Raw genomic sequence first — 7,645 nt, 5'->3', positions numbered from 1 at the left:
TAAGGTAAGTCAACATTGTGTTTGAGGCAACATATTGTCACTTTGCTGCAAAGAAATATTAAGTTAGCTAACGTTAGCTAAAGTTAGCCTAACGTTAGCTCCTAGCTGCGTTGTTCATCATGTCACCTTGTTTGCTGGGAGTTCATTAGCCTATTTTGTTCTAGTTTTGTACTTTGGTGATCGTGCATCATTGTTAGCTGTTGTCCAAAGGGCTCTAGTTAAGCTAACGTTAACTTCTGGAGCTTAGCTTAATTAATTTATCTGTAATCGCAGAGATAACAAAGGTTGGCAAACGTTATGCTGAATGATTCAGTATAAATACTGTAGCACCAAACTAACGGAGAGACACTCTTGGTAAAGATGGTAAAAAGGCCGTTATCCTTTTCTCATATTCTGAGCCAAAAACCTTAACTTTCAGTGGCACTTTAACTTGTTGTCTTTGATGGCGACAGCAACGAGATGCAGTTCACAAGCGTACACTGTGACCTGTAAATTTTGGCTTGTAATTTAAGCTTTTCATCGACCTTCTCAACAATAAAATGATTAATATATTCCTCCAATGCGTAGTTTAGGCACTTTTGGTTACTTCTCAATGACACCTCATCGTTATGTCCCCAAAAATCATCAATTGCTTCCTGTGAAATGCTGTGAACTGTGACACCTGCCATAGCGCCGGTCACTGAGAGTGGATAGTTTGTCCGAGTGAGTGGAGGGGGACATGGCTTAGCTATAGGTCAATTGTGATGTTAAAAAGCGTCTCAGACATTAATCAAAAGCAGATATTTTTTTGACCAAATACAAACTTTACATGGCGTCACGGTGGTGTGGTGGTTAGCACTGTCGCCTCACAGCAAGAGAGTTCCCGGTTCAATCCTGGGTGTGGGAGCCCTTCTGTGCGGAGTTTGCATGTTCTCCCCGTGTCAGCGTGGGTTCTCTCCGGGTACTCCAGCTTCCTCCCACAGTCCAAAGACATGCAGATTGGGGATTAGGTTAATTGATAACTCTTAAATGTCCGTAGGTGTGAATGTGAGCGTGAGTGGTTGCCTGTCTCTATGTGTAAGCCCTGCGATAGTCTGGCGACCTGTCCAGGGTGTACCCTGCCTCTCGCCCGATGTCAGCTGGGATAGGCTCCAGCCCCCCCGTGACCCTCAAGAGGATGAAGCGGTTAGAAGATGGATGGATGGACAAACTTTACATGATGTTCAGCTGAGGTGCTCTGTGACACGTAGCGCACACACAAGCTTTTGACGACGTAACTTCACTGAAAAGTGTGTGAGCAACACTCCAGCAGCTCATAGGTCTGGTCATAGGTCGCTCATAATGTGAACACACGCAACGCAAGGCACTTCCACATTTGCTTCACCACTCAGCCCATGGTTGCTGCCACTGATTCCAATCTGCATTGCTCCCTTGCTATTTTCCTAATTTGTACCAAATACTAAATGAAAAACAGCAATGAATGGGTCTCAAAATGTATGAAAGAACAACTTGAATTTATGTTAGTAACTCATCTTTACAAAGATGGGTCATAGTCAGCTGTATGCCACTTAGCTGCATTTGTAGGTCACTGCTTTTGTCCATCTTATCTCTGTTAATTAGATTCAACCTCTGTGGCTCCCCTGATGCACTTTGCCTGGAGCTGACATTGGCTGTAATGGTTTTTCAAAACTCTCTCTTGATGTCGAGTCATCAATATTTGTATTCCAACAAAATTAGCGCATGTATGCAGGTTTTTAAAAATAGGAAAACCCAGTTAAAATAGGTGATAGGCTCCTTTCTCATTGCTAGTAGACCAAAGTTGTGCTATTTGATATTATGTCTTTTTACATATCTTTTACCTAATCAGTCTCTCTTTCAAACTCAGTGCAGACTAATTTGGAGCAATGTTTAAAGGGCCAGTGTGTGAAATGGGTTGAAAACAGTGACATCAGTGGCCAAATTCTAGATTGCAGGGCTCACTCGCTCACCCCTCCCGTCGGGTAAATGATGGTGGCCTCGTAGGGACAAAAAGCCTTGCGCACAAGTGTTTCAGGAGTAGGTCTATCTAGCGACGAGGTGTATGTTTATTTAGAAATCTAAGCCATGTTACGATATTGTAGTGAATCACTCACGAGCAGGAGACCAGAGGAGCGTTCGGGAAAAAGGCCCGTTTATTTGAGCACTCCAGAAACTCCGGTAACACTCCAGGGGTTAAAAGACTCCGTCCCAAACTCTGACTCTTCTAGCGTAACAGACACACTTCATAACTTTACAGACATACTTGTTTACCCTACCTAGCGGGGACCCCCTCCCCTCTCTGCTCCACCAATCTCCAGCCCGCACACTGATTTACAGCGTAGCCGGTAAACAAAGCTCAGCTGTTTATTTAGCCTAGCAATATCTCTGGACTATAGTAGCTGCAATGGACGACTTTGAACGCGATTTTGAAGAGTTTCTTGTAGCGGACACAGACCCAGAGCCATACCTGTTTGAGCTGGAGCATACAGATGAGGAACTCCATGTGTTTGATGCTGAGCAGGCGAGAAGAGAGGCTGAATGCACAGAATGGGATTTGGTGCTACTGCTACCATCGTTGGGGAGATACATCACCAGGAGGAAAAGCGCCACAGAGAGTGCATCACAAGGAGTGAAGTTGCGTCTTCTTTTCCTCGCAGATGACGGTTCGGGTTCATTCTCTCCTGTTGCGTGGTAAGTGCGGTCCGTTCGCAAACTTTATAACTAAAAAAACTTTTCACTACTCTCTATCGACGAACTACTAACACTCTCTGCTGTTTCCTCCTCCTTCTTCCTTCCTTCCTTCCGCTGTCTTCTTCGTTGGTTTATTTATACACGCAAAACGCGTTCTCTGGCTGGCTGGATTGTCCGCTCGGTCTGCCGTACATACATGGCGGCGCAAGATGGCAACCTCTCTAAAGCAAGGCCCTTGCTACTGTGTATATATAAAAGCATAATTATAAGGCTACGAAAACCAAACTAATTTTATTTTATAGCGATTATACACTTGTATAAACATATTAATGGGTAGAAGATTCAGATTCAGATTTGACAATAAACCATGCCAAATATTACACACTGGCCCTTTAAGGGCCGCTTGGGATGAGACGGACGGTATTTTATAGTTGCACTTCATTGTGTCTGGCCAGTAAATTGGCAAAAATTAGCGCATTCACCTGGGTGTTGTTTCCACCACTGCCCATTGGAGCTAAAGCTCATAAATAAATGTGACTACTGCAGATTCCTTTGGTGTGAATGCCGATTGTTACACTAGACGTTACAGATGTAAGTGGGTGTTTTTGTGCATTGGGAAAGAAACCTTAAACAAATTGTTGATCCATGCATCCAGAATCTAAGCATAGATGATGTCCTCTTTGTTGCTCTGTTGTTGTGAAAACTTGCATATCAACTTGTTGCTTGCCAGATAACTTGAAATGCTGCTTAACTGAATTCAAGCTACTTTGTCTACTGTTCGTCTTGTATGCTTCATATAATATTCTGTGTATGCTGTTATGGACCAGTGCAGTAACATCACCTGCTACTCCTCACTCCTTTTTTTTTTTTTAATTTTTATGGCATCTTTTTCTAGAACTTGGTTTCACCTTTTGCCAGTTACAAACAGATGCTCAGAAAACTCTTTGTTCACTGCTTCTTGAATGAGACCTTGAAATATAAGAGTCTCTAAAGCACTACGGATGCAAGGTTGCACATCAGTTCTCAAGAATAAGCTATAATATAATTATATAATTATATTTTTATCATTATCTCTGTTAAACAAGCTGTGTTGCTGCTGAAACTCTGGCATCATTTCTTAAGACATTGAAAGGTGAGCGTGATACATTACAAACTAGAATCATTTCCGTCTGATAATGTGGAAACTGATACAGCTGATATATAAATGAACTAAAACAAGTGTAAAACAATTATTTTCCAAGACTGCAAGAATATACATGCACACAAACAGCAGGCAACCTTGTAGCTGCCTCAGTGTGTTGCCTCAACATTGTGTCTATATTACATGTAGCAAATACTACATACAGTATGAATACTTTTTGTTCTCAGGTCTCTCTTGATATTTAAATCACTTCCTGTGTGCCAGAGGAGCATAGAAACACAAGCCAGGAAGTGTTTAGAACAGCAGATGTAAGACTTGAACTGCATGGCTCTGGGTTGATTTGATTATGTTGGCTTTCTTTCAAAAGAGAGTAACAGAACAATATGAATCATTTAATCTGAACAAACTGTGAGTTACTGGATCATTGTTGTTTGTTGCATCTTGGGTCATGGTTCCATAATTTTGCACATCACTTTTAGAAGATATAATAACAATGTTGGTTTTCAGCGATCTGACAGTACAGTGACATTGCTTCAATGAAGTTTGGCGACTTCAACTGGGGTTTGGTAGCTTTGCTTCTCTTGTTTCTTGCCCTACCTGGCTGCTTTTCAGCAACGTCACTGAATTCCCAGAACTCAGCATTCAAACATGAGTGCAATATTGTTGTTAACGACAGGAACGAAGGCCAGATTTTTGAAAATAAGACCCATTTGTAATAAAGTGAATACACCTCTCATTAAATTCGGCTAGGTTTTGATGCTTTAAAACCATCAATAGATGCCATCACACCTTAGATAAGATACACAGGAAGGGTGATGGAGTTGTTTCAAGTTAAATTGGGTTAGAGGATAAACAAATCAAGGTTAGCCTAAATGATTCCTGCACAGATATTAAAAAGAAAAGGAGAGAAGAGGGAGAAAGAGAGAGAGAGATGTGCTAAAGGATTAGCTGTGAGGAGCTTCCCTGTGGTGAGCAGGCCTTCTTTTTCCCAGGAACACCAGGAACACTGTAAGGTGATTACTGTGTCGTTTGCCATCGGTCCACTGGTTCAGCACTATAGACACAAGAGCTTGGCACAATGGGATTGTGAGACTTTTTACGTGCTTTTCGTTTAACAAATGTTTAAGAAAAGTGTACTCACTTTGTGAGAGTTTAACATGATATGTTGAGAATTTTGCATGCAAATGACCATTAAAACTGAAAAACAGTGGGAAAACAAGAAGAAGGGAGGCAACGAGAAGTTCAGAGAGAAGTACTGGAATTCTGCTTCACTTTAAAAGCTTTGTGAGTGTTGTGTGTTGTTGAACAGGCGAAAAGATGAAATGGGTGACGAGGGGAGAGGAGGTGGTTCTTTTCTTTTCTCTGAATGAAGGCAAGTTGTGGCATCGCAGTGCAATCTCTTGGCTGGAGACATACACTTAAACGTGGATCCATTGTCCCAGCTAAGCCATGACAGTGTGACAGTAGCCCCTTTTACACTACCTCTTCAAGGCGGGAATTTCACACCGTTATGGCACTTCGCCATTCTGTATAAAAGGTACAGTGGAATGGGGGTTCAGAGTTGTGTCGCCTTTAAGGAGGCATTGAAGGTATAACAACGCCAAAATCACATCTGTAAATGGGATAGCTGGCAGGACGGGATCAAGGGTGGCATGAATGTGATGTTTTGGTGACCTGTTATGTGTGTGACTCACCGTGGGAGATTTTACTGTAGCTACTAGCAGTTAGCGACTAACCCAAAGAAGAACAGTGGCCGGAAATGTCCACAAATTGGGAAAACAAAGAGGCTCGGGAGCTCCTTACCCTCAGTGCAGAGGACGAGATAAGCTGCCATATAACAGACACTATAAATGATTGCTGCTGCCATGATAATGCCATTGTTATTGTTTATCAAGTGCTGTACAAGTGAATAATATACATACAATTTTTTACAGGGTGGGGGGAAGCACCAGGGGGAAGCTTGCCTAGGGTGCCAAATGTGCTAGTTCAGGCACTGATTGCAGCATTTCCAGCCGTGATTGTGCCACCTAAACTAGGTATTTTAAGCCCAAACATGATCTTTTCTTAACCATAACCAAGTGTTTTTTGTACCTAAACATAATCACACGTTGACCATAGGAGCTGTTGAAATGTAAAGAAATGTAAAGTTTCAACATATCTGCTGATGGACTAAGAGTCTCATCCTACTCTCCAATGTGCTATGTGTGAGCTCAGTCCTGCGTGTTCTTTAATGAAGCAATAGGAGAAGATGTTCGGTCTCAGTTAATGTAGTTTATTAAGCAGTAAAGGAATAAAATTACAGAGCTCTGGGTCTCAACTTCACGTCCCTGACGAACAACAAAGGTGTGTCAGTTCACGAAGTCTGACCTCCTGTCCTTTCCCTGACCCAGTATATTTGAGCGTAACAGAGTGTCATTGTGCACGCAAGGCATTGTCCTCTTCTCACTGGCAGTTCCACTTCCTTCTTCACCACACCACGCCCCTGCCTCGTGTTAATCTGACTCCTTCCCGCTGGCGGTGGGGGCGTGGTTCCTGTTTTGAAAGACAAGAGAACAACACAACTCCCTACACGTGCTGTACCTTACTATCTATATATCACTTTCTATTCTTTTTACCATATATGAAACTAATTATCTAAGCATTGCGGTATGTGCTCCTCAGACTTCATGTCTCTTCCTCTCCTGTACTTCTCCACTTCTGCAAAGCAAACACATTCAGATCAGCTGAAATCATCTCAGTATTCTCATTGTTCACACATCTAAAACTTATATAGTGAAACACAACTTATAGTAAAACACATAACATCATTCTATTCCCAACACTGCAAAGTAACCAAAAAAAAATAAAAAATAAGTAACATATCTGTGGTTTGCAGAAACGTACGATGCCAGCATTTATTCTGTCGATTGTGTTGTGATAGCACCATATTTGACTGATACACCAGCACACTAATTACAACACAATCACAAATTCAACCTGAAAGGGAACTGTGAATTCCCCAATTTCAAAAGGGGTTTCAGTGTGTGTGTGTGTGTGTGTGTGTGTGTGTGTGTGTGTGTGTGTGTGTGTGTGTGTGTCTTAACTGGGTCACCTCTCCATGCACAGTGTCCAAGAGGCAGGAAAAGCCTCCAGTCTCTTTCACCACAGGGTCTTGTGTTAAAGTAGACTTGAGTGTGAAGAAAAGACAGAGTGAGCAGGGCAGCACGGCAGACTGATGAGGAGGAGGCTGGATAATATACTGATCTAAACATCCCTTTCATTTTTGGACGTTGTTTTGTTATACATCATTCTCCTTTCATAAATAATAACTGAGGTGATGAATTTGTTCAGTTGCTTTGCTGTTTCCCTTCGATCAATATAACTGTGTATCCACTGCACTGACTGCACCTCCTGGATATTATTAAGTGTCACAGAGTATTACTGTACCGAGTATTGCTGGGAGATGTAATGGATCAAGAGATGCGTGCTGTCTATAAAGCATTACATTGAATCCAATCCAACATTATACCAATCATTGGACCTGCATTTTAATCTTTCTCCTTTTCTCTCAATCTCCTTTTTTTCCCTCCTTACTGCCTGTCTCTCCACATTTATTTCTTCACCCACCATTTCACCATTGAGTCTTTCCCTTACTCATTACAGTGATGTGAGATTAATTTAAGTACACGGACTTCCTACTAAACTAGTCTATCTCTGGGCTTTTTGGCCCTTCCAAGATGTCCATGCAATCTCCTCTGAAAGGAAAGAGGCTATTAAGCAGCCCTTCAAGAAAGGATGGAGGGAATCAAACCGAGGGCAATTGAACACAGGTAGACA

This window comes from Epinephelus lanceolatus, chromosome 11 (assembly GCF_041903045.1).
Source record: "Epinephelus lanceolatus isolate andai-2023 chromosome 11, ASM4190304v1, whole genome shotgun sequence".
In the NCBI taxonomy this organism is placed as follows: domain Eukaryota; kingdom Metazoa; phylum Chordata; class Actinopteri; order Perciformes; family Serranidae; genus Epinephelus; species Epinephelus lanceolatus.
The sequence above is the reverse complement of the archived record's forward strand: the minus strand, read 5'-3'. Positions refer to the sequence as shown.